We start from the raw sequence: 27,346 nt of genomic DNA, 5'->3' as shown, positions 1-27,346 counted from the left end.
CTAGCAGGTTACTGTGAAATAGCATATGTCTTAAAGTAATTGTGATCCTTCAAGCAACTGCAACTTACTTTAACAACATGTGAAAAAAGTCAACAACATTTACAGGCATAGAATCTCTCTGCTCTCCGGAAACAATTGAGCTTTTTTTTCTTTTTTTCTTGCACTTTTTTTACACTGCAGCTACAGCTAATAGAGTTCAGTGCTGCCAGGAATTGTGCAAACAAACTGGAAAATTGATATTTTACTCAAATGACAAGAACTGGTAGTAGCTGAACTTTATGCGGTAAAAGAAGCTTCAAAAAAATATTTGTAAAAAAAATCAATTAATTAACCATTATGTAAAAAAAAAAAAAAAAGGCCACAAACAAGCTGAGAGAGTAGTGAAATCGATTAAGACTTGAGGGTGGAAGGAAATTTGAAAGTTTGGGCTTACGATCAGTCGCATCAGCATGATCAGAAACAGCTAAAGTGCCATCGTGGAGTGGGAGATAATTACCCCGAGCGTGGTTCAGTCTACTCCTTCCTGTCTTGCTTCCCCATCTTCAGAGTGTGCTTATGTAATGGCGCTCTGTGGAGGCTGACAATGTTGGATCTGGGGGAAATCATCCCAAAAAAAAAAATGCAAAACTGAGCTGTGCACGATCATCTGGATCAATCTGGAACATGTCAGAAGAGAAGTGGCTACGACACACAGTAGTCAACAAAAAAAGTATTTTGCTCTATTTTGGCATTCTCAAATCAGCAACACAACATGCTGAGAAAACGACGCAGATGCGGGAGCGGGCCAAGGTCAGCGAACGAGGTGAAGAAGAAGAAGGCGCGTTGAAAAGAAGATGTGGGTGGAGTTCTCTTGAAAAGCAAACAGAAAGATCACGGCGCAAGCTTTGACTGACTTGGTGGGTGGCTGCAGAGGACTTGCACGATTGATGCAACTTCACTCACGTCAATGCATCAAGTGACACAGATGAGAGGCGGAGGCCTTGCAATTAACTCACGCGCTGTCATACGACACGGAAGGCCTACGTGCAGTTCAACAACGAAAATGCACAAATGCTCTTGTATTTTCACTTCCTGTAAGATGTAATCTTTAGTCAAGCCCCCCTTTTCCTTTTTTGTGTTTTTTTTCCAGATGGAAGAAAGATATTTTTTTTTATTTACTTTGACTTCACAATGTAGTGCCCACCCTCTACTGATTTGTATATCTGTACTGTACTGCCCCCAAGTGGCCATAGTGCACACAGTCAATTTCACCTTGGAGCAAAAACCCAAATTGGCAAAAAAAAAAACCGTTTTGTTACTAATTTGTCTGGCGGTGTTAAGGATAAATGGAATTTCCATTTATTCCAATGGTTAACATTGTTTTGAGACACAACTGTTGCATGGTCAGTCACAGAACAAATTCGATTGATATTTCAGGACACCACGATAAATTGGCTTTCTATAGAGATTTTCCAAATATGCAAAGAATCTATTCACACCTGAGACTAAAACAAATATTTACTTTCATAACCCTCCAGTGAATAAAAATGATCTAGTTTTGGAAGCAAAAATGCTTCCTGTGCGTGTCAAGTTCAGAATTCTGAAGACATCAAAATGACACTCAAGTACAACATTTTCATCTTACTATAACTTACTATTGTTTTGGTTCAGAATGTCGAGATGAGACTCAGAGCAGAGATAAAATCATGTGTCCTTCCTTTTTTTGCTGTATGTGGTCCTGTAGAAAAATTCTTAACACCCCTGCTGTAAAGTCTATAATGGACATCCTTACTTGGCTGAAACCACTTCCTTTATTTGGCTGGTCAATTAGGAGTCGCCACGTTTTCAACCACAACTTGCATTAGTGCTCTCACAAAGCGGTTCCGGAGGAGATTGTAGACCCGCACCCCATCTCATATCAAGACTTAGAGCCCATCCAACTAATCCTGGGTCAAAAGATTGTTTTTCCACTTTTAGGAGGAGTTAAAATAGAACAATCGCCCGTCATTTTTAGCATTAAAATGTGTCCCCAGAGAATAATGTGACAATTATTTTTATAGAAGTCCACTTATTGTTTGGGATATAAATAAGCCAACGAACTCTTGTGAAGTGACAGTTTGTTTTTTTTAATTATTTTTTTGAGGGGTGGGTTCCGCTAACTGCAGATTAGATTTGAGAGACAATGCTGCTATCTACTGGAGAAAAAAAGAAGTGATTATTGAATGGGCAATGAAAATATTTAACAAGGATTGTAAAGATGGTGGGATGGCGTGTTAAATTGCATGGACAAATTGGGAAAAATTGAAAGTTTGGGCTGTGAAGCATAAAACATTTAATCTTTTTTAAAAACACTTCCCCAGGAACATTGATTAAGGATTTATCGCCCATCTATCAACATCAGACAGGTCACTCATACATATTAAAAAGATTTGTATCTCATTATAAGACAGTATGAGGATATTCTCAGCCCGTGCTAAGAAAGCCTGACCTGCAATGTACAGCACATGGCTAGACTGAGAGTTTGCTCACAGATGATCACGTCTCAGACATCATCCTCTTTCCCGGCTCATCATGATAATTCTGCGGCTGGAGGCGAGGCAGGATAGGATGGAATGGGATGGAAGGAGGTGGGCGCTTGGGCAAAAAGATATCAGCTTATCCATCGACAATTTATCCGCTCTTACTAACCACCATTAAATTAAGGGAGCGTGTGCAGGAGCTGCTTGACGTGTGCGGTGAGAAAAACTCGCAGGATTACACAGTGGTAATTAATAGGGCGAGGCCAGATTATCAATCTTGGTATATCAAACATGGCAGGAGGTCTCTTACTAGACATACTGTAAACCTCCACACCCCCTGCTGACCGGACCCCTGCTGGGAAATGTCTCGACTCGCTCTGTATTAGACATCCTTTGACTATTCGGCATTACCGCCACTGTGTACTTTTATACAAGACAATATGTAAATTGTGTCTGCAGCATTATTTCTTACTTGCATATTAAATTGAAGTATGCGGAATAAATTATTTACACTTTCTAAGTTATGCCTGATTGGTAGATTTTCTTCGGATGTGGTGATTTTGTAGAATTAAGCAAGATGAGGTCAAAGAACGCATATCTTTCCCCCCCCCCCACAACTCATATTTATCGTATACTGTCAAGTCATGACTGTATTAACTAATCTAAAATATTTTTTATTTGGATTATTTCTGTAAAAGTAGAAGAGCAAACACTGAAACGTATTTAAATACAAAAGAAAAAAGGATTTTCATGGTCCATTGTCACTTGTCACTCTTAAAAGATCATTTTATCTACATACAAAATAGTTTTGCTCTTTTTTTAACTTGAATTTTAACGCTATATTGAAAGAAAAGTCTTCCCATAAATTTAGCCACAAATATTTTTGGATCTGACTTCAACCAATTCTTTTAAATAAATCCCTGGATGTGGAATTGCTTCTGTGAATCACTTGCGTAATTGTAGCAGTACTCAAGCACATTAATCGAGTAGTAATTATATTTCAATAGTTTGCACCACTGCACGTTTGCGAGGAAGCTCGAGAGCTGCAACATAAGCTAACTGGTGACAGGGTTGATCCCTCCTTCCTTTCCTCCCTCTCATCGACTTCATCCATCAATTCCAGATGAGTAAACACACGGAAGGACATAGAAGCCCACACTTGAAAGACACAGGAAGCAAGCTGCTTAATGAAGATGACTTAATGCTGTCTGAATCCAGATGTAATGCTTGGGAGCTCCAATTTGGGGGTCGCGGAAGGGGGGGAAGGGGTCCTTGGGGGGTGGGGTATAGTAGATCTGCAAGATGGCAAGACTTTCATGTTCTCCTCCTTCCTCAATGCACGCATACATTTCATCACTTCTTGCTTTCTCTCACCTCGCTTCCACTTTACTCAAGCATTTGTACAGTAACCAGGCAGCCTGGAGAGATGTACTCTGGCGCGCCCTCTAGTGGCCAAATTCTCACGTTTCAGCCACAGATGATCCTGTCAGGTCAAAAGCAAATTTTAATCAGAGATGGATGACTTTGAGTCCCTAAGTTTTGATGCTGATTTTAAATTTAAAAAAGGTATTTTTTCCCACACATCATGTTTTTGAGATATTTTCTTTTTTGTTTGCTATTATTTTTGTAATTTATAAGTATGACGTTTTAATATTGCTATTATATCTATTGTATCCTGTAGCAATTGCTTACATGATATCCGCACGTTTCTAATAATGATAGTGATGTCATCAAATTCTACTAAATAACATGTAGCACTTCACTTGTCACTCTACTGCACTAAAATGTATTACTAGTGAGGACAGTGCACGTGAACCTCAAATAAACACTACAAATTTAAATACAAGTGATGAAAACAGTCAGTGACTCCACGTAAGAACACCGGCCCCCCTTAATAAAACACTATTTCCCTAATTGCATTACTAATTTACAAAAAAAATAACTACCAGTTAGTGAAGTCTGCTAATTATTTAAGATGGATGATATAAATCTAAATTCTAAGACATATCTCAGTACAAAAATAAGAGTTAATAATTACTTCATTGGTTGTTATGGATCTAATGGAAATAAAATGAAAAGAAAGGCTATTTTGCACATATCTTCTATTGCGCTTGTCCTCATAGAGTCACAAGTGACCTCTGGTGACCTTCAAAAGTATTTGAATGACTGTTATGATGGGTAACTACTAAAGTCTGTATTTGTAAAAATATCCAATAACTTCAAATGAAGTTCCCCAATCGGCGCTTGCGCCTTATTAGCTGCAACTTTAGTCTCAATAAAGAAATCACAGCGGAATGAGTACGTAATGGCCTTTATTTGCTCTCCATTAAAACTTTTTGTATATATATATTTTTTTTTTTGTCACAAACAAGCCAAAACCAAAGGGATGTAAATGGTATTTACGTTTGTTCTCTGTTTGCCGCTTTCACTACAAACGTATCCAAATGTATGTTGTCCCTTAAGACGTCGCCAGCTGGGCATAGTTGCACGCGTGTCACAATAATAGAACATTCACACCCAGCTAACAAAGGGAGACGTCGGAGGCATCAATGTGAGGATTAAAGTGAGTTATGCAAGGCATACAGTTAGTCTGTCTCAAGTGTATTTTGTTTTGTTGACCAAACTGGACTCCTTGATCCTCCCCGGAGGCCCGATAATACGCTACATAAAGTTTGGAGACATTCAAAGTAAACAAGGACTTTGTGCTTTGGTTGTAAACAAATGTTTTTGCACGCCACCCCGGTGTTGTTTGACAGAAAACCGCCCTCCGCTTTGCCTCTCTGGGGGAGATAAATCGAGCGCTTAGCATCTTAGGCGGCCGAGTCTGGCCCACTCTGCTCGTCAGGCTCCATCCTTAATTACATAATGAGATGAATTAATTGACTCCATTAATCCAGGTGACCATCTGTTGGCCAGTCGAGGTTCAGACAGTGTGAGCTGTGATAGCGCAAGCCAACGCTCTCGTGCCAAGCGTCACGGACAACCTTAGAAGACCTCCTCATTCAATCAGACTTTTTTTTTTTTTTTTTTTGGTAGTTGTTGTTGTCGCCCCATCGCGCCAACTGTAGCGGGGGAGGGGCCGGCAGGGCTTCTATTCATGGGGATGTCAAAAAAAGGGAGCGGCTTAGTGTACATACGTATAGGCACTCCTTGTTGCAGCGGCTCGCCTGTCACACTCTAAGGAGGAGCAACAAAGCGGCAGCTTGGTTGCAGTGTCATGTTTGAATAGGCAGAATGGGATATTATTTCTTTTTTTTGGGGGGGTGGATGGGGGGTAACCCTCTCTCTCTCCAGATGCCCTAGCAACGATATTCATTTAAGTACCTCATAAGAGCCTTGATTTCTGTAACCATCACAAAAATAATCTTTTTTTCAGATTTTTTTTTTTTTTTTTAATCAGACCATGAGAGGCCGATTATTGGTATTGACTTAACTTTCACATATTGATAATCAGAACGCATGATATTTTGTTAGGCCCATTATTAGTATGTTTTTCTCCTGATATACTGATTATCAGGCCCAATTCGATCTGATTTTGAACGGGAAGGGCCAATTATCACGATATGTTTACCCTAACTAATAATCCGGCCTAAATGTAATGGATTTTTTGCTGAATTTGATTCGGAGGGGAGGATAATCAGCGTGTGTTTACCCTCATTTGATGTAATTTGAGCAAGAAAGGGTGATTGTCTTCATTTCACTTACTGATAAAATGGGGCTGAAGCTTTTTTTTTTGTTGCTTACTTTCATCTCTGTTGCTAAGCAAAACAGTAGCACCAACCAAAGTGCAAAGTCTTTCTTGACATAACAAGTATTCCCTAAGCAGCATTAAACAAGCCAAACACCTTCACATTTGTTCTACCCAGACTCTACATTGTCCATAGGTGGTGTTAATGTGGAACGTGTTTTTTTTTTCTACATATATGTGCCCTGTGGGTGTACCCCGCCTCTCACCAAGTTAGCTTGGATAAACTCATATACACACACTTATGAGAAAAATCATCAAGCTGCGAACAAAAACCTTCTTCTGTGTTCCATGTGGTCTTCACCACATTAAAATCTCCAAATGCATGCTGAGTTTGAATAAACTGACATTTCCCATCCGCCCCTTTTTCCCAAATGGCCAAAATAATTGCTCATGCATTTATAAATGTGAAAGACTCGTCCACTGGTGACGAATCTATGGAAGAAAACAACAAGATGTACACATCGACGGTTGTTAGTGGTCACTCTCTCTAATGCTGCTGCTCGCTAATGATACCAAAGGAAAGGGTGAGCGTAGCCAATTGTGTGTCACGATGAAGCATTTAAATAAAGTATTGTTGTGCTAAAGAAAATTATTAATTAATTCGTTCTTTTCACGATTTTGGTCCATTTGATCATCATCAAAAACTGCAAGTAATTTTTTAAATTAAATTTAGAACCTCTGGTATTAATAATCTTGCAGCCTTTCATAGTTGGCCAGCAGAGGGCAGCACAGAGCCTCTGTGAGCAAAAGTGCACTGGAGGTTTAAGATGTGCCCTCGGAAAGCTTGTTTTTTGGTCCCAGTATAAATTAGTGTGAGCTGTAGATGTTCCAAGGTGTCGTTTGAGTGTGAAGGCCACCAGTCACTCTCATCTCACCTCACTTTCTTAGCTCAATGTGGAGAGAGGAGTGATCATTTCGTGGTTTCTCGCGCCGCAAACTTGTGGAGGCGCGCACAAACCGAGTGCGCGGAGCTTTTTGTTGCGCTAAACAATCGCTTTCTTTTTATAGGGCTGTAATGAGCAAGAAGACAAACTTGATGTAGGAGGAAGAATAGAGACACAGTGAGATGACATATATAAGTTAACCAGTGCCAGACTTTTACCTCGATGGGAGAAAAAAAAAAAAAAAAGAGACGGCTTCTTTAAGCCACCCACAGATGCTGTTTTTAACCCAAAACCTTAATGGGAATCTCTCTGGCCTATGATCACGTTCCAGTCAGGCCCCAGTGCCCAGCTTTTTTTTTTTTTTTTTTTTTAACACGGGAGTATAGAAGAAAGAAAAAAACTCTCCCTCCTGTAGCAATGGGCAGCTCCTCTGTGAAGTCCAAGATTTAGCCAATCAAACCTGCTGCTCTACGCTTACTTCAAATAGCACCCCTCTCCCCCCTCCCTCACCCGTGCGAGCCCTCCTCCATATCAGACTTGCTCTAAAAGGAGCCCTCATCTTCCCTCTGACCACACAGCAATACGCTTATTATTTTATGGACTGTCATCTTTGAACAGAACCTAAAAGTGTGGCTTTTTCACGTGTACTCCCTTCAAATGAGGACACGGCCAATACAGCAGCTTGCGAGCATGTGATATCACCCCTGATGTTTTGCATCAAACTAATTCCTTTCTTCACCCCCCAACACACCCTCTCCCCATGTATGTATAAAAGCATTCTAACATTTCTTTTGCCTCATTCTGGCAAGGGAGCGAGATCAAAGCGAGAGCCGGCCACATCTCATCACGGAGGAAATAACAGACCTTCTATTCCATTACTGAAATATAATGACACGTGATTAGTCGTGTATGCACTCTTTCCAAGCGCTGAATTAACTGGTATTTACTCTTGCCCACTGGTCGTGGAGCGGAGGGAAAAGAAGTTTTTTTTTTTCCCCCACTCTCTGGTGGTCACAGTCATAATCAGAATTAATCATACACAATAGGGATGAATGCTATTAGGCCATACTTTCTGAAAGATTATGAAAAAATAAACTATATGGAGTTGTAACCCCTTTGTAAGCAACGGAAATTTGACCACAACACGTGAAAATAGACAATATTATAAAAATAGTCACCATCATAAATTCTTTATCCTCTGCATAGATCGATAGATCGATAGACAGATAGACAGATAGACAGATAGACAGACAGACAGACAGACAGACAGACAGACAGACAGACAGACAGACAGACAGACAGATAGACAGATAGACAGATAGACAGATAGACAGATAGATAGATAGATAGATAGATAGATAGATAGATAGATAGATAGATAGATAGATAGATAGATAGATAGATAGATAGATAGATACATAGATCTTTTATTCTTTACATTCTATTTCATGACGTCATCAAAGTATGCTTTCATGAAGAACAATATTACATGTAGAGCTGGTTGTCTGGGGTAACAATTTCAATAAGTGCCCTCTTGGGTCAGATTAGAATTGAACTGTAACCTCTGCCAGAACCAAACAATCTAATAGGGGATCGTATGTCTTCATAGCGTCGCTGTCCGGCAGAAACCTCTTTTGTCCAAATATGGTTCATCTGATATTTTTTGCCAAAGCAATACTATTGGTCTGTCCCCCAGATTTTCTTGTATTCATAAAGCATTTCAAAGTGTTGAGGAGAGCTTGAGAACAACTCTATTAACGCTCTTGAATTGTCCGAGAATTGTCATAAAACTTTGCCTCGTTTCTCACTCTGCAGGAGCTGTCCTCTCGCCTCAAGATTGATTTTTTTAGACAATAACAACCAAACATAGGCTGGATATTATAGTTTTTCGTTATTGTAAAAATGGATTTCTTTAAAGCCATTACAAAGTCAGTTTGCGTGCAAATTCATTTCCACCTATTACACTGCTCATCGTTTTTGGAGATGGCATCTGTCACGCGTTTGAAGCCTTTGAAAGAGTTCTTTCAAAATGACAACCATAGTGTGGTTGGACAATCACTGCTTAACGTTTAGTCATGACAACAAACACGTTGACAACCCGGTTGGCAGCATTACACTTGTATTTTGTACGATTTTTCAATTCAAGGTCAGACAGACGGAACTTAAGATGGAGTTGAGCGGCGCTCTCAATCAGTGTAAATACTGTGGATGAAGTCTGAGGGCACGTTCGCTTTGATTGAAAGCAAACACAAAAGAAAGAAGGGATAACTTTCTTGCGACTGAACACTCCAATAAAGGTCACTGTGATAGATTGTCCTGGCGGGGAATGAAGACATGGACTTTTCCTTCAAGTTCTTTGTCACTACTCCCAAATAAAGTTTACTGTCAAACTAAACACAAATCACCATTGACAGTGTGTTATAACTCTTATGGCTATGGATATTTGAACACAAATGGAGTAACAGCACATGTAGACAGAAAATGAAAGAATATCATTGAACAGTTCAGTTGTATTTAACTTGAAATTCAACACATTTGCATTCAACTTAAAATGGGATACAGAATAGTTTTTTCTACATAAATGCGGCGGTAATGTTCAAACTGTGTCTAATATTACAGTGCCTTATAATAATGGTAAATATTATTTTAGGAAAATAAAGAGGCGAATTTTTAAATGAATTTAAGACATTTTTAAGTGGAAACTGAGGTAAAGAGTTTGGCGTCACTGGATTTGTAAATTGGTAACATTAGTCAGGGAATTTCCATTACTGGCTTTTTCTTTCCTTTAGTTAAAAGCCACCAAATGTTTATTTTCATATTTTTGTGTGTTGCACCAATGTTCAGTCACCTGAGCACACCAGCTCCCTCCTCCATATCGGACAAAATACTTGACGCAGAAGCAGTCGACCGGCGGGTTGAATTTGTTTGTGAATATGAATTATTACCACCGGCCATTGTTTATCTTTTCTTCGCCACCCGATCTTTTTGATGTGTTCTCAGCCTTAAATTATGATCAGCGAGAGGACACTGGAAATAGCTCTATTAGAGTTTCTTTAATTGTTGCCTCCGTGGCATGGTTTTTAAAGTTAACATGGCTTTTAGGCGTGAGCGCTTGATTAATACCGGAGCCTACAAAGGGAAATGAATAGCCAGAAGCCACAGACGAGTGTGTGTGATTGACTTTTTTCATGGAGCCAGAGCGGAGACAAAGACTCAAAAGGGGGTCCGAGTGGAAAGAGCCTCAAAAAATGTGCCCAGCAAGCTCCTTCGCTGTTTTCCAGCTGCCTTTTGTGACCCGGGCAACATTTCTTGAATTGTCACTGACTCTCCGGCACCATCTATACACATCAGTCACAGGGGCTGTCTTATTTATTTTATCTGTTGTTTTCACCCCCCCTGTTTTTTCTCTTTTGTTTTTGTTTCCCTTCGTACTGTCAGGTATTTAAGCGGCCTGCCGGTTTTATAGAGCTCCCTGAATGGTCTTGATGGACTCGCCACTCAATGGACAGCATGTGACCCATCTGACCGTAAGCCCCTTTATGTACCGCCGCTCTTTGTTGTTTTGTTTTTCTGTGTTTGGGAGGAAAGAGGCAAAAAGGAGCACTTCATTGGGTAGGAGGTTACCAACTTGCTCTGTTGAGACATTTGAGGGGGGGTTCATTAGGTGGGAGTCAAACACGGCAATAAATAATAACTTGTGACCCCTCGGGATTGAAAAGTGGAAAAAGTTCAATTGTTGATTGGAAGAATATCGAGGTGTCCAATTTTTTGTCCGGGCGGCTGTTTGCGGTCTGTTGTTCATTTTAGCAGCTTGAAGCATTTAATGAATATGAACATTTGAGTTGATCTTAGGCGTTTTGCAAATAGTCATGGTGGATTCTCAAAGGCATTCTTTATGGCATTTTTATGGGAGACTGGCGACGAATGGGGAAGTTTGAAACAGTCATGAGAACTGTTTCTTTCCACCAAATTTGGTTTGGTTCACACAGAAACATACACGATGGTCTTTGTAGGCTCATGAAGGAACCAGTACAAGAGTCATGTGTGTGAATGACCACAGGGGAGTCCAAAAACTGTCTGTTTCCACCACATTTACCTCAGTGGACTTTGAAGAGTCATGTGGGGAATTGGAAATAGTGAAACAGTAAAACCGCTTAATAATCACCATAAATATTAAACATAACAGAGGTCACACAGAGGTCAGCGGCTACCCTGATACAGACGCAATGGACTTTTCCTACTCTCTGAAACATTGTTTGTTATTCATCCATATTGTCAAATAAGCTGTTAATAGATTGTGAAAAGATATGCAGCTTTTAAAAATTCAATCTTGGCACAAGCCAAAATGAACAGTGGCAACGGTTAAAGATTAAGAGACAAGCGCACCCCCGCAACACCTACGTCTTATTGGATCCTAAATTTGCGTGACTGGCCAGGATGAGATTTTTGCTGAGTCGCCCCACAACAATAGCCTCTGGGAATTCTCTGTGCCCAGCTGTGTCCCCCCCCATCACACCCCCACTACTCCCCTGCTACTCGCTCCTACTTCCTGTAATCATCCCCACATGTGGCGGTGGCATTTAGCTCCTCTACCATGGCACACATCATTAGGGCCAGCTTTAAGCATGTCTACCATGCTCCAGGCCAAAGTGGCTGGGTGGCTGAGGGGGCTTTCTTTCTGGAGGTGGGAGGTAAGGGGGCGGTCGCTCGGAGGTGGGCCTTTAATGAACCGGCCACTGAATCGTACCACCTAGAGAGGTTTTGACAAGCTGAGGTGACCGCGGACGGCTGACGCGGCGGCGCCCCGACGCTGCAGCTCCTTGTCCGGCGTTCACGTGAAGGGGAGTGTCTGTAGGAGTGTCGTGGGGGCGGGCACGGGGGCAAGGGTCAATCCGGTGAAAGCTGTAAATCCCAGGAAAAGGGGACCAGCCTAAAGGTCAGCCAGTCATGGTGATTAGAAGAGCCATCTACAAGATGCGGGAGAGGCGGAGGTGCCACAAAAGAGTCCCCCATGCAAGCTATTGTTTTGCCAAATGCCACTTTTGATGACATGACTTCCGCATAATGGAGAAAACTTCCTCTGAGGAGAAAAGGAGCGTTTAAGCTAACATATGAGAAACATGCACCAATGCCTGGTTTGCTGACAAAGAGCCTCAAAATGGAATCATTATTCCATTCATCCATTTTCTATATTGCTTTGTTATATTGCTTTTTTGAACGTACAAATATACATTTCAGTATTTGTACTTCCCACCAGGGGATCATGTGAGTAAAAACGCTAAAGGATTGACTTCAAGTTGAGCTACATGTCGAAGGGGGGTGGGTAGGCTTGATGCGTTGATTCATATTTACCATACATTGGTATTTTTCATTATTTTCACCATCACCATGGGCCGTTGGAAAAATGAGGTTGTTATTGATGAATGATTCATGCATGTGGGTGATTCATCACTAATTCCTTTTAATAAGGATAGCGCCATGCATGCTATTCTTGCCATCAACACTGAAGCGTGATCAATCGCGTTGCTCTCAAAGGCCGACGCAACCATTCACTGCATATTACTTTTTTTTTTTTTACCACTAAAATGAATAACTATTAAATACGTGTGATAAATTGATTTTTACTATCTAGTACTGAAAAGTCATTTGGGGAGAGTTTTCCGAAATTGATTGTGAAATGCTTGTCTTTCATTTGACTCAATTCTCATGAGTATGATTTCATCCAAAGTTTTTATTCAGTAGAAAGCATACAACACTGTGCAAAAGTTTTAAGCTGAATATTTCCACAGCATTTCTTATTAAATTGTTCAACAAAAACTAAAAAGACAGACTGAGTTAACAGCATTCCAAACACAAAATACACTACAATATCGAATTTTCAATAAAGTGATGTTTAATGTTCATTCGTCCAGTTCAATCTATATTTATATTTAATTCACATTGTTTACTTTTTGTTAAAATATATTTAATCATTTTCAAATGTATTTTTGTTAATATTTGTGCATGTCTGGAACAGATTAATTACATGTACATTATTTCCTATGGGAAATATTGTTCTAGTTTTTGCGCCGCAATTCAGTTTTAGTCAGACATCTGGAAAAAAATTGGTGCTCCAAAGTGTGCTTTTTGACACGAGTGAATACATGCCTCACATTAAAAAAAAAAAAAATTGGGGGGGTCAACACTGTGGCAATAGTGACATGGGCTGGACCTGCACGAGTAGAACTGTAATTTATTGAGGCACCCATGAATGCCAACATGTACTTTGACATCCTGAAGCAGTGCACAATCCCTCCCACTAAAAACTGGGCTGCCAGGCAATTTTCCAACAGGGTAATGATCCCAAACAAACATCCAACATAACCACTTCCTTGCTGAAGCAACTGAGGGTAAAAAATTGTGCCACTCTTATAGACAAACTCATTTTTGTATATTATGGCAGTGGAACATTCAAAAAGAATTCATTCTGTATTTGTATCTGAATTCTAACATGCAAGACATCAGTTGGCTTGTTATGCGGAATAAAAGCGTTCACTTCCATTTTCCAGTGTGTATACAAACATGGCCGTGCTCGCCTTGTGCCGGGCTTCACACTTCTCCAATGACTTATTTCGACTCCAGACAAGTTGACTGCGCTCCCCCAGCTCAGCCGGCAACCCAACTGGGCAAAGGGTGAGTGATGCGCGCCACTTAAAAGGAGCCGTGGCAAAACAGAGGCGTCGCCATGGCCTCCCCCACATTCAAGCAACTAGCCTTAAATGAGGCACAAGTCACTTTGCCTTCCTTCGTCCCTTCTTTGAATTGCAGCAGAAGAAAGAGAAGAATACAATTTGAGCTCGGGCCAAAGCCAAGGGAAGACCTGGATGGGCCTCAAACTCAAGGCCGGGGGGCCAAACACGGCCTGCTCCATCATTTTATGTGGCCCGTGAGGACAAATGAAATTTATGTCATTACTAAAATTGCAAATTGTCTTCACTTTGAAAAAATACAGATATTGCTAGATGTTTTACCATTCATCTTTTTAAAATATTTCAATTTTTTTTTTACTGGTCTCAGATTTGAAAACTAGTTCTTCATCAATTTGTCGTGTAGTCTACTCTGTATATAATATGAAGCATTCATACATTTATGTGGGTTGATAGTCAGAGTGGCTCGCCGAAGAAAATTATGACGACGATGCGGCCTGCAACAAAAACGAGTTTGATACCCCTGCTCGGACGTTCTCCTTTTAGCAGAGCATGAACAACTTTGACGGGAGTCCCAAGTGCTTTGAAATTCCCATTGGGGATTGCTATCTATATATATGCAAATAAATGAATTGATTAAGATGATCACCAATTTTTGTTGATTTTGTCTCAGGCAGGCAAGTGGAGGGATCACTTCAATCTTTCATGTCGTTGCATAAAAGCGACGAACGAGATTGGAGGCGTACGCGGGCTGAAAAGGACCGCCCCTGTTTGCTAATGCTTCTCTCTCTATCTTTTCATATGAGCAGAGCTTTCATTCCATCCTTTTTGGCACAAAAGAAGAAGAAGAAAAAAAGTTTGTCAGTCCCCTGTTTCTTTAGTCGTGCGCTTTCTTCTCCATGCTCTTTCTAGTGCCTAATCCCAGCCATGCATGAGCGATCAGTTGTGTCCTGTTGTTTCACTGTTCTGCTAGTTTTCTATCAGTAGGGTTCCTCCTTTGTTCCTTTTCTTCGCCAGACACAGAAAAGGTAAGGAGAGGAACGAGTAATGAAATCTCCTCTGTAGACTTAGGCCTTTGTGTCCCCTTCATCGGGATTTTCACATGTAACTTTGACTGTAATTAAGGCGGATCGTCGCTGTGATGCGTCTCTCGGCTGCCTTTCCTGTTGCCCTTTGGAGACTTCCAGGAAGGCGACATCAAAAGCTCATATCTGGCATATCTGGAGACCGGTAGCCGTGCTTGTTTTTTTATGTCGGTGTAAAATGAGGCGTGACGGGGCCGAGACGGCATTGTTTTGACACCTACGCACAGAAGTTGGGATGGGCCGTGGTCCTAAATCACTGCGGGTCATCCAGAAAGGACCTTTCTCGCACTTCAGATGATTTTACTAGGCTATTATTAGCCTTACATGTTGTTGAGCTGTTTCCCTTTCCAACAAGCCTTTTGTATTTAATCCAGAAGGGTGAAATCATTAAGATAAGATAAACAAGACAACTCGTTATAGTTTAGTATTTAAGAGGAACATAGCTTAGCTCAGGGGCATGAGGCCTTCAGCCCCAAGTTTGCCCTCCAAACGTGATTTGCTTGACTTTTATCCAGGAAGGGAGATCGAGAATCAACCTGATAGAATTATATCTTGATGGATGGTCGTTCATATTATCACGTAGACTGCAGGAATCAAGAATTTTATAATTCATTTTGAAAGTGGGATTGTGACAACTATTTGTTGCAATATCTCACTGTTATTAAAAGGAAGACAACTTACAGACACATGATTTGCCTTTGAGGGCAACATAAAATGATGTGCCGGGCTGTATTTGACCCCCGGGCCTTGGGTTTGACACCTTTGATTTAAGATGATCCTTTAGAACAAGGGCTTCATCAACCTTTTAGAAACTGGGAGCTACTTCTTGGACGGTGCTTAATATGAAGGGCTACCCATTTCATACACACTTCTGAAGTAAGAAATTTGCTCAGCATACCTTCAGATATATTCTGGAAATGCTCAAATCCGTCCAGATATTTGATATGCGTGCATCTCGTATCTGGCTGCATCCTCGACAACGTTTTTATGACAAAGGATTTTTGTTAATCCAGAACATTTTTGAGTACTGTAGTTTCCCTCTTCGCTGTTTTCTAGTTTCTTTTTTTCATGTTCGGATATAACATAAAGTACTCTGAAAAAAAAAGATCTGACAAGGCAGAGACATAACTGTTTTGACGTCTCGGCACAAAGCAGTTCACTGAAGTTTGGATGTAGTATCATCATAAACAACTCTAGGCCATGCATAAAAAATCCTTCCGATGAAACCATAACAGTAACAGACTTGTATTTTAGGGGTGTGTGTGGGTGCGTGTGAGGGGGATGACGCTGTTTTTTTTCCTCATCTTTGTTTGATATTTATAACAAAGCAAGCGTGAAAAAAACTTTCTTTTCAGTGTAGTAAGTAGTACTGTCATTAAAAGCCCACGATACCGACAGCCATTTAAAAGGTTGCTATCTTAACTCATAGCATGCTTACTTGTAGAAATCTTGATTTAATTACAGACACGCATTAAAAAAATAAATAATGGTCTCATAACACGAATAGTCATCAGTGTATAATTGGCTAATTGGTGCTTCTGATAAAATCTCGTAAACTCTGCCCGGCAACAGTTGGTTACAACAACATGGTGGCCCCAAGAAGATGGGAAAAAAAGAGAGAAATGCATCAATTAAAATCGTGTCTTTGTACAAGTCCTCCTTGTTTATGTAAATACAGACTTAAAAGACAATTCCTGATCCCAGTATGGTCTGATGAATAAGGTGCATGGTGATCAGAACATGACGGGGCAGTTCTGATTGTGCCCTATGAACTCTGCCTAGCAACAAGTGATGAGACCAAAAAGAAATGTAATGACCAATTAAAACCTGATCAAATGTTTCCTTGCTTTGGGGAAATTTCAATGTGGAATTCTAATTATTATCGAGTTCTGTGGTTTTCCTGTGAAACTTTTTGTTTCATAATAATAAATACATTTGTGCATCAGGCAATCCAGTGAGGGGTGTGGTGTAGGCGGAGGTGATGCTTATTAGCGTGATCATGGCACCGGGCCTTCCATATGGGCTCAGTAGGGCCAGCGGCTGAGGCGTGTTCAAAGGGACACTTCATTGTTACGGGCTGATCTCTAATCTCTGTGGTTGTCTGTCCTAATTAAAAGTCTTGCAGGCGCGCGGGGCGTCCGGGCCTCCGCTCGGCAGGAAATTATGATCGCAAACGTCTTCCTGTCGCGTCCTGCACTTGGCACTACAAAGTGACGCGGGCCGCCTTTACCTGAATAGGCTGGAATCAGAGCAGACAGCCGCATCATCCCGGCTCTTAGTCTATCAGGGCTGTGCACAAGTGGCCATTGTTGACGCCAAAAACAGGATTAAGGAGGGTCTTCGAGGGAATTGATTTTCATGTGAGAACAATGGCGGGGCGCCGAACACTGAGGCCTGGGTCTGAATCACACGGCCAAAAAGCTTTATGAAAAGGGGTGCGCTGAGATTAAAGCAATCAGGTTCTTTAGCCCCACTCCCTTTTTAGGGGTTACCCCCACCCCAACCACCAACTCCCTCCAGCCTTGTCCCACACAGTCATTTAAACCTGCAGAATAAAGTGGGAGGAGGGTGGAAAAAGGCACAAGTTGTTTACTTTTCTTGCTCTTCACAAAGGTTCAAGAGCAATCAGCACCATGATGTAGAACACTGCGGACAGCCAAAAGATCGGGTGGGGTGGGGTGGGGGTCTTTTTGGGATGGAGAGAGGGAAGGACGCATTTCTGGGGGCGAACATGACGCGTCATCGCGAGGGGATCAGGGGTTAAGGATGAAAGGGACGGCCGCCTTGTCCTCTGTCTTTGGCCGCCTGCGTGCAGCTGTGGGCGCCATTGTGGACATGCTCATTTGCATACGTTTGGCAGCAGCTCCGGAAGGCGGCGCAGGGGGCCAAGAATGAGCAGCCCCGCTTTAGAAAATGGAGGCAAAAGGGCGGGCAAGTAAACAACCAGCGCACGCAGATACATAGTCACGCATTATCTGGATTTACCAAGAAAACAAACGGGGGGAAAAAAAGACGGTGGTATTCTAGGGAAGTGTAAATATAAACAGTATAGTTGTCCAGGCCTTGTTGGGATTTTATTACGCTTTCAGCCAGACACTGATGTAGTTTTAAACTGACATCCGTTCTTTCCATTCATATTATAATTTATTTTTAATAAAAATGAAATGTAATACATTCTCAGGGTCACATATTTTCCTGAAATTGTTAATTGGGCACTCTTTCCACAGACAGCAGGGGGCGGGGTTATGTTATTTGGGGATTTTTCATTGGAAAGTTGTTTATTTTTAGGTTACTTGTAATTTATTTTTTGACACGTTATTTGTCATATTTCATCAACGCAAACACTTTTTGTTCTTTTTCTGTTAACAATAATAACATTGGCAGTGGGAAACTTCCACATATTCCAATGCTGATTATTCTCCTCCACTTTGTCCATTTCGTCAAATCCAAATGGCATCATCCGTTCACGGCGGCGGGCTCAGATGAGGGGTGTGTCTCTCCCAGACTGGAGACAGGTTTATTGGGCCTGATGAGTGTTAAGCTGCTGCGCCGGCCGAGCCACAATGGAGCCTGTGATCTCCTTTTGTGTCTCATTGGGAAGCACTGGTGCGCTCAGCGGCTCCCGCTCTGTCATTAGACAGATTGTGAACAGGCTGCACAAGGCCCCGGCCAGGGATGATGGAGCCACCAGACACTTGATTAAGGGGCATTATGAAGAAAGTCCAGAATTCACGTGTCTGTTCAGTGCTATTGTGCCGCCTTGACATATTGTGCCAGTCACCTGACATTTTTCACAACATGAATCATCAGCGCCCTATATATTTTATTTTTGTTTGCTTTGCAGGTGCAAACAGATACACAAACACAAAACCTATATCTGAGTGTACTGTACAAAATGAATTGTCCTTACTCAAAAAATAGAATATTGCTGGTGTCAATTGGAATCTTTCTACTTCCCAAATGATCTCTTCTGGAGACCCCCAAAACAGCACATTTGTTTACATTTAGCATTGCATTGTCAAACTGAGCAACTCTGTTTTAAACACTTGAGATTTCGTAATAATTTATACAAAGTAACACCCACACATGACCAATAGTACAGATTTGTATAAAAAAATACGACATTTGCCAAATTGGGACAAAAAATGAAAGCAATATGTACATTAAAATCTTCCAGGTATGATCGTATATTTTTCACCCTTTTATGAAAACTGACAGATTTTACAACTTACAATATGGTAGAAGAAGACATTCGTTTCTGTCTGCATAACCATACAATACTGCCTCCTGGTGGCCAAAGCAAGCACACTAGAAGGAGAAGAGCAGTGAATTGGATTGCAGCACAAAACCACACAGCTCTGTGTCATTCTCCTCATTTGGCAGAAGTATACTGCAGCCAGTATTTAGTTTGCCTGCAGAATAAGAAGGAATTGGACGTTGGCGCATCTGTTTTGGTTTCTCTCGGTGTCGTCTTTATCCGAGCCCTATCTTTGATGTCCTCCTGTTATTGTAAGGCCCGTCTGTGCCGCCCTCTGCTCTCGGCGCTTTGATTCGCTCCGGCGGGGGTTAGGGGTTAGCGTCCAGAGGTCCGGGGGCCAGGCCATCGCCACTTGTGTCTCAGAGAGGGGCTGACCTCTGGACCCGAGGCTTGGTCAGAGGGACTCTGAATCCCGCCTCCTCTCTTTTGACGCGCCCTCTTTCAAAGCGCTTAATTAGCCGGGGTGGCTAAACGTTTAGCCCGGCCGTGAAAGAGTTTGGGAGAGCATGTGTGTCCAAGACATTGCCCACTTTTTTTGTGCGTGTCACAAGGTCTTTTGAAACAATGGGCCACTTGGACAACTTGTTTGCATAGGACGCCCAGTGAATGGCGCGGCCCATTCACGGCGGCTCATTCACCGGGAAGAGTTTGGAGAAGGCCTTTCTGCTAATGAAGAGAAGTCCTTGACATGTGCTGGTTTCCTCTAATCAACTCTGTAATTTGCCTTCTCTTGCTCCGTCTTTGTGTGTGATATGTTACAAGCGACTGCGGAGGGGACGCTCTTATCTGACAGGCGGCGGCGTTTGGAGCCCGTGAATAACGGACGGCTCCTCCGCCACGTTCTGCATCTTCCCCTAATCTTGACGCCGTCTTTATCACGGGGGGCATTAATACACAATTCTCAGAATATGCCTTTTCATCACGTATCCAGCCAGTGGTCAGGGATTTCATCTCATATCCAATTTTCTCCTCATTCTTCTCAACAAAATCTGCTAGAAGTCATGATGAGCCTGACTGTTCGCCTCAGCTGCGTCACGCAGCATTCATCAGCGGCTAAACATCACATCTCACGTCTGCCGTAATCACGTCCCCGCTTGTGCGCAGCAAAGCGCAAATAAAGCCTGTTGGCTGTGTTTTTTTTTTTTTTTTTCTTCTTCTGACGGAGGCATTACCGCTCCCGTTTGTGTGCTGCCTTTGAGTGCCATGGAACACAACCGTGAAGTCAAGGCTGCCTGTCATTGGCCTCAATTAAGGTGCGGCAATACAAACGGGAAAGCGAATGAAACGATTGCATCAAACCCGCGACTGCCACGAATGCAGCTGTACTTAAAAATGAGTATTTTGCTATGCTTTTCAAGCAGCATTTGTTTGGTCATGTTTAACCGGAGGCTGAACACTTTTGTATTTGAATTATTTGCAGGGAAACTTTCTTAAAAAAATTGAAAGTTTGCCATTGTAAAGAAAATTGAAATACAAGGATGTATAGGTGTTTCGTGAAAATCGTCAGTCATTGCTTTTTGGAATTTTTTTGTAACAAAAGGTACTCGTGGTATTGGTACTTGGTATCGGTAAAGGAGACTCCTCAAGACTCGTACTGGTTGCAATCTGAAAATAATGGTATCAATCATCCCTATTACGTACAGTAGGCCCATTTTCCTTCCTTCCTTCCTTCCTTCCTTCCTTCCTTCCTTCCTTCCTTCCTTCCTTCCTTCCTTCCTTCCTTCCTTCCTTCCTTCCTTCCTTCCTTCCTTCCTTCCTTCTTCCCTAAAATAATTTTATGAACGTAAGTCAAAGTTTAATGAGAAAAAATATTTTCTAGCAACACAGTAGGCTATTTGATAATACTCTCATTAAGATGTATAGCAACAAATGTCTAAACACTGAAGTCAATTAATTTTATGACCCATTTGTTTTTCGTGGGTGAGTGTGAGTACTTACTAGAAAAAGTGAATTCACAATATGAAGCAACAAAAGGTGAGATTGTGTTCCACTTCTCTTATTGATTTCATCATCATGTGTTTTATTTTCCGTCATCCTTTGTATTAGCCACAAGTGAGTCCACGCAGGGTCTCTCTGATATAGGAGCGATATTGATCCACAATTAGGTCTCCATGGCTTCCTTCACCAGGAAGAGAAAATCATTATTTAATTCAAAGCCGCCGCATATACGTCTCTTGGCATATACTCACTTAAAAGAGGAAATGCCTTTTTGATTTTCATAGCGTCTACTTGCGTGCGTGCACCTTTTTGCATCGTCCATTGATTCCAACATCATCTTAAAGACTCAACTCACGCCTTTTGTCCTAACAAGCATGACAGGATTTAAGGAGATTTACACTCAGCCTGTGATTTAAACATCAAGGCTTAACCTATTTCTTTTTGAATAAAGACTTGCACGAGGATGCAGAGGCTTGCCATATAAAATGATGATTCATTCCTTAGTGAATCAATGAGAAAAATCATCCTCCGTACATTTGTTATTTATTGCACTCACTTGATGGCTTGTCTCCATTAATTAAGCGACTTGGAGCAGCAAAACCAGGAATTTGACATTCCATAACGGCAAATTAACATTTCTATTTTCAAATCAAATCATACAACATAGTAGAAGCTATTTTTCATAACTTTATTTATTTATTTATTTTACGTAAGTGATTAATATTTACAGGCTGTGCCTACATTTTGTTCTGTACTCTTTCAGAACTCGGCCACCTGCAGTCTCGGATCGATTGGCTCTCCAACACCAGCAGATTCACTATCCCGAGCCCCCGCACGCCTCCCACCAACGACCCCCACCTTCAGTAGCCATCCCATCAGTGGATATATCGAGCACGCCAACAGGATTGCATGCTTCTTAATTTCTGATGTTGGCATGATTGCGACACTCGCATCAATTTGATGCTTCATTGCAAACCACACAAACACCTCGATGTGGATGGATGGTAGATCAGGAGTGCTTCGTTTAAAAAAGGAAGAAATACACCTCAGCTCAAAGCACTAATACTTCTCGTGCCCGGTGGATGGGATTGGTAATTATCCTTAAAGTGGGCTTACAAACCAAACTAAATGCAGTCATTCAATGCTATATAGGCCTAAGCATAAAAAAAGTAGTATATCCAAACACAGCTGTAAAATTGCGTACGACACAAAGTAATTAAAATATATAGAATAAAATTAAAATGTCATGTTTTTCTTTCTTAAGCTGCAGTTGGACCAGTTTTTTTTTTTTTTTTTTCCTGAAATAAGAATTGACATACAAGTGCTCTCATCACAGCAAGCTGGAGTTTAGCACATGGAGTCGGTCTTAAAAAAAAAGAGGTTTAACGTAATAAAATCAACAAATACAGAATTACCTTCTCAGCATTTCCAACAAACACTTTACTTTGGATGACCCGTATCTTAATGCTAACACACAATGTGAAATGCTTTAGACCTGCAAACGGAACTGGCACCAATGTTGTTGTTGGACGGCTAGAACAATTTTATTATGAATTTATTTTCAATGGGGGAAGAGGCTCAAAAAAAAAGAGGCTCATTTTTTTTTCTATGTGGGCCTGGCAATCAATTTCGGGGTATGTCAAACCAGTGATTTTCAACCTGTGGTTCACCCAACAGGTCCCAAAACACATTTATTCACAAATAATGTGTCTTTCTTTATCGTTCTTTGCCAACAGTGTATATAATGACAGGCAGAAGATTTTTCTGCTACAGCCTGTTTAAATCCAAAAGATAACCAACCTGTGGGCCAAGTGGCATTTATACAGAACTCTTTCTCCCCCCCCTCACGCACACACCTTGCTGTCAGCTTTTCACTTTTACAAATCCCTGAGGTGATGAAGTATTCTATTATCAAGGACGCTCCCTCAAGGATGAAAATAAACAGCACCGACTGCAAAGTTTGATATTTCCTTGCCCACCCATGGGTGCCGAGGCGCGTGGGGAATAACACATATGGATGATGCAACAGTGCCGGGACGCCACTAGCCAAAGATGAATGCATTTACGGGGTGTGTGTTTGTGTAAGTTTGTGTGTGCGTGTGAGACAGAGAGAGAGAGAGCATGTGAGTGTGAGAATGATCTACTTGCTGCCTCAGTCTTTTTTTTCCCCCTCCCCAACCGGCCTGTCTCGGTGGTGATATGTGGAACATATGGGAAATTATTGTGGGGTTATAAAGCGCTGTTGCCTTCAGCAGACATGCAATAAATTAAGCAGTTTGCACAGAGGAGGAAAAACGCCAACTCTTTAGGAACACTTAGTAGAGATTTCCTATAAAGACTGCTCGCCGGCTCTCCCCTTTCCGCTCCGACTCCCTCATTCTCCCTCTCCCGCTCTCTCCTGTCATCGTAACACAGGCCACAACACAATCTTTGCCTGTTCTCCCGGTTGGTGGTAGCTCAGTGGGATGTAGCCCCACAAATTACACACAAAAACCTTGCAAAAAAAACATGTTTTAATAGTTTCCGCTGCTCTGCACACAGCGAGCATGTGTGGAACTGCTCGGCGGCATTGTTGGTCCAATTAAATGGATGAAGACAACAGTGAACAAGAAGAGGTAGGGAGGGAGGCTGGTAATGGAGGCCCAAAATGGCTGCAAACGTGCTTAAAATAAAACGACATGGGACAAGTTGCAATTTATGGATGGCAAAGGAACAGGAGGGAAGAGGTGGAAGAAAGCGGCGGTGGGCACGAGAGGAACTATTCACAGAATGTTAGCGAATCAAAGCAACCTGGAGACGGCGAAATGGAAGAAGTGAGCGACTTCAAAGTCGCAGTGTGATGAGCAACGCACAAGGAGACAGAAAGTGTGTGCGTGGGGAAGAAAGACAGCGTTATAGGATGATGTCAGCAAAGGCAAGCCGCCAATGGAAGAGGTTTGCTTCCTCATGTTAAATAATGCTACATCACGCAGACCAGTGGAAAAAAACTAATCGCACAATCAGAAAAATCAAGCCAAAATTATACTGCAAACATGAAAAAGTAGCATTTAAAACAAAACAAGATCATTTGTGACCTTAATAGAACCAAATAATAATAACTTAATTCAACTTATGGAAATTCAAACAATGATTCGCCAACCATTCATGTTATGCTGCCGCATAGACACAAAAAGACGACCGGCATTTAATCGGCAAAACTTTGCCCAATTATCGTCTCTCTCAAAAGGCTTAATATCAAGCAGATTAATTGATCGCTTCCCAGAAATAATCCTAAAGTGTCTTAATTTGGGCTCAATCCGAAATATTCTGTTGCTGTGGTAACGCGGCAATAACGACTCCCAGCTGTTGGCGGGTTTTGTGCGTGTCGAGTCGAGCGTGTGCGTGTTTGTGTGCGTGCACGCGTGCATTGATGCCGCCGCCGTGCTGTGCGTGCCCTTTCAGTCTTCAGAATAGCGGCTCGCCTAATCTGTGAAAGTTGCGGCGCTCTGAACCGGCCGCCAAGCCTTTTCCCACTGAAGCCACGGCCCGGACTCGGCGTCCAGGCTTCTCACTTGATTGGTCCCTCCCGTGGCAGGACTCTCCTCCCCGCTGGGCGCGGGCCTTCTCCCCCACCCTCGCCGGGCCGTCCTAATCGGCTTCCCCTGCACCGTAATTCAGCAAACACACTATTCAAGTCTGAGTCCCGGAAGTGGGCCTACATTGAGGCTCCGACTCCTGACTAGTCCACCTGTGGACGTGCAGAGACGGGCTGTTAACTGTTGCATGGTGCCGCAGCTTCCAGCAGATGATGTGTTTATTTGGATGAGGCTGTGAGAAGAAGCTGTGAGCAGTAACTATCTTCTCGTTGGCCTTCAACACTGAATCCACCCTGCAGGGACACAGGCCTTTGATATGTGACCATTTCAAACACACAATGAGACCAGTGTTTGTGTGCATGTGTGTGTGTGTGTGTGTGTGTGTGTGTGTGTGTGTGTGTGTGTGTGCATGTGCGTGCGCAAATGGAAAAACACCAAGTTGCGCGAAAAATGTGAGAGCAATTTGTTTGGCAGGGTCCAAAACCGAAAGGACACTATATTAGGGACACCAACACATTTCAATATGATCTTAAGTTTTGATTTGAGGTTTTGCCTTTGCAAAGACACACCAGCTCAGGCCCAATATATCGTATTTTTCGACCTTTACCTTAAAACACCAACCCTACTTGGAAACCATACTTTAACCGTAACCATACTTCAAACCCTAACATGATTTTGAAATCCTACTTTGAGACCCTAGTGAGGTTCCAACATAAAACAAAGACAATTATCAAAGTAACTTACAAATGTTCTAACATAATGCCAAACACGCCATGCAAAACACTAACAAAGCTAGCAGGAATCTTCCAGTCGGCAGTGAATATTTGAAAATAAACTTATCTCAATGCAGCTCAAAGTCTAAAAAAAAAAAATGTTTACATCACTAAATTGTAACCATTATAGCTCTGAAACACTGTAGAAACGTAAGCAAGCAATATAAACTCGCCAGCCAAAATATAAAGACATTTCTGCAATGATACACCTTAAAAAGTGTTTGTCTCACGTGCGTAAAGTACCGCGCAAAAGTCCAAGGTCACCATCACCATGGTAACGCTATAACGATCACAAACGAAAAGAAGAACAACTCCTTCAAAGGCCTGGCATTGGCATGATCCTGACTCCATTAAATGGAAATGGAATAGAAGGCGAGCTAATGCTAATGCCTTTATGTGTGTTTTTGTTTAACTGTGTCGGATGGACTGCTGTGAAAATGGTCATTAAAACAACAAAGCTCGCGGTGACTTTTACACTGCACTGTACGTTCCCAGAAAAAACAATCGGAGTAAGCAATAGCTCCATCGTGAGGATGGAAATTCTCGTTTTTGCCTTAAGTCCAGTCATACAAGAAAGTAACAAATTAGACTTTATTTGTACGCTTATTGTCTTTTGCTGACTTTGTCCAAATAGAGTTGATTTTTTTTCTAGACTCCATGGATGACGACTGTCGCCTCATCCTTCAAACATGACTCATAACTTTAACATTTATCAGCTCTCTTTTTTTTTTTTAACACATCACCCAAATATACCTTACAACAAACAAACATTCACCAGGCTGCAAAACTCCACTGAGGGTTTCTGAGGGAGCATATGGGTGCGTCCACGCAGGTGAAAGCCGCTGACCTGGCAAAGAGCTCTAAAGGCGGCGACACGTCAGACGGCGCCGGGCGTCCTGGCACAGGCGCTTCCCACAACGCGGATCAGACAGACGCCCGCCACTCGTTAGCTTATTACGCTCTTATTAGGGACATTTTTGCCTCACGCGGATTGGCAGAGCACCCGCCAGCAACCCTCTTCACATGGCCCGGCCTCTGTCGGAGCTGATCAAAAGACATTTCTTCACATCTCCAAACGGCAGGGAAAGAAGAGAAGAAAAGAGCCAGAGAAGAAAAGAGCCAGAAGGGGGCATACTGCTCTCTCGCTCTCTCTCTTTCGCTCTACTCGGGTTCTTTTTGGTGAATGACTACTTTTTCACAATGCACCCGCTCCACCCCCTATAATTTTTTTCACTCCTGGCACAAAAACAAAAAAAAAAGCATAACAGCACGTCCCTTCCGGTTTTGACCGTATCAAAAACAACAATCCTCAGGTGAAGAATGTGCCTGCAGAACAACAACTCTGAGAGAAAGGCAGGCGGGGTTTTTTTTTTGGGGGGGGGGGCTGGTTACGAGGTCCTCACAAATGAGACCGGCTTCCCAAAAGCAGGCAGGACCCCCTCGGTAGTGCTAATGAAAAGTGTAACTTTAGCCTCCCAGCTGTACGTCTCAATTCATAATCCTTCCCCAAAATCCTGGCCATAGAGCCGCCTCCCTCTCCCATGGTGCTCCCCATCCTGAGCCGGCCCGGGCCTGATTCAGTTCTGTGTCCACCTCGCAACCCGAGCGCCGTCTCGGGCCGCTTTCCGCAGTTGGGAAACCAGTTTGCAGCCCAGTTGCGTTGACACCCAACTCCCCTCGACTCCCGTCACGACAACACCGTGACCCTGTGTGACTAGAACACGGACATTTTGGCCGAGGCTTGCTTTCTCTCTGTGGATTTGTCCCTGCGGTATGGAGGTTAGTCTGTGGGCTCATACGTGGGTGCATATGTGTGCGTGTGTGCGTGTGTGCGTGTGTGTGTGGAGGGGGGGGGGGCATTGTGGGGGCACCAACTTGGGTAACCATGGCAAGCTATCTGG

At 42.3% G+C, this 27,346-nt stretch overlaps 1 long non-coding RNA gene across 8 annotated transcripts in view; it reads right to left on the bottom strand.

Annotated features, from left to right (window-relative positions):
* The window catches only part of LOC125982473 (uncharacterized), a 146,296-nt gene that overhangs the window by 6,271 nt on the left and 112,679 nt on the right, over positions 1-27,346 (bottom strand). For 5 of the 8 annotated variants that reach the window (XR_007486419.2, XR_007486402.2, XR_007486404.2 and 2 more), the window contains exon 4: positions 497-3,981. This is a non-coding gene — a long non-coding RNA (uncharacterized lncRNA). The remainder of the gene's footprint in view (positions 1-496; positions 3,982-27,346) is intronic. The other 3 variants (XR_007486409.2, XR_007486438.2, XR_011086728.1) reach the window with 3 other exon arrangements.

This window comes from Syngnathus scovelli, chromosome 1 (genome assembly GCF_024217435.2).
Source record: "Syngnathus scovelli strain Florida chromosome 1, RoL_Ssco_1.2, whole genome shotgun sequence".
Classification (NCBI taxonomy): Eukaryota; Metazoa; Chordata; class Actinopteri; order Syngnathiformes; family Syngnathidae; genus Syngnathus; species Syngnathus scovelli.
This window is presented reverse-complemented; position numbering and strand designations above follow the sequence as displayed.